This window comes from Brassica napus, chromosome C9 (assembly GCF_020379485.1).
Source record: "Brassica napus cultivar Da-Ae chromosome C9, Da-Ae, whole genome shotgun sequence".
NCBI lineage: Eukaryota > Viridiplantae > Streptophyta > Magnoliopsida > Brassicales > Brassicaceae > Brassica > Brassica napus.
Window position 1 is genome coordinate 19,168,023 of NC_063452.1, and position 873 is coordinate 19,168,895.

General features: G+C 40.7%; 1 non-coding gene across 1 annotated transcript in view; it reads left to right on the forward strand.

Moving 5' to 3' along the window:
• Positions 1-70, forward strand: part of TRNAL-CAA — an 81-nt gene extending 11 nt beyond the window's left edge. Inside the window, exon 1 of the tRNA in view lies at positions 1-70. This exon is cut by the window's left edge and continues 11 nt beyond it. This is a non-coding gene — a tRNA (tRNA-Leu).
• Positions 71-873: the final 803 nt, after the last annotated feature.

The window sequence follows — 873 nt, forward strand, 5'->3', positions numbered from 1 at the left end:
GAAATGGTAGACACGCGAGACTCAAAATCTCGTGCTAAAAAGCGTGGAGGTTCGAGTCCTCTTCAAGGCATAATATTGAAATGGAATAAGTTTGGCAGCGGATCGCGAAATCTTGGCGATCTTCTCTATCTAATGAATGGGTAGGGGAGTCCGCTTTGAAATCGTCCGCCCTGCGCCCCGCAATATATGATTCAGCAGGAATCACACAAGGGTAGATTGATACAATCTAAACTTCTGGTAAAATGCCCCCGTAACCCAGCAGATAAAGTACATAGTCCGTTTTAGGGATTGGTGACTTACCCATTCAGTGACTTTGGCACTGGATGGACGTTACCAAAATTGGTACTATCGGGTCGGGTAAATTCAATAAAAGATGCCTGGCGGCATTCCAGCCTTCCTTCTCCTTTCAGGACATATCCTAAACAGAATCCAGTACTTCTTGGTCGTTAATATCTGAATAGGGGGAACCACTCCATGGATATCTTTACTTCGGAACAAAACAATTAGAATTAGGCTCGGTTAACTGGAATATGTATTATCCATACAGGGGATCTTCCAATTGGGAAGATCTATCGACCTGAGACGAAGAGAAAGGTCTATCTATTTTATTTAGTTATTCAGTTGATTCGTTATTGGAACATATAGCAACAACAATTTCATCCGACATGCATATTTTTGATTTTCCAATGGATTTCCATCCTTCATTAATGGAAATTTTTTTGATGTAGTGAGTAATAGCTCTGGTTGTTCGCTGTTCAAGAATTCTTGTTTACGCAGTTCGTACCATCCATACATAGTGTTTTGATCTAAGATTTCAATTCTTCCATGTTTCCGTCGTAGCATATTGTTCCATGGAGCTAAGTGGAAGAAACA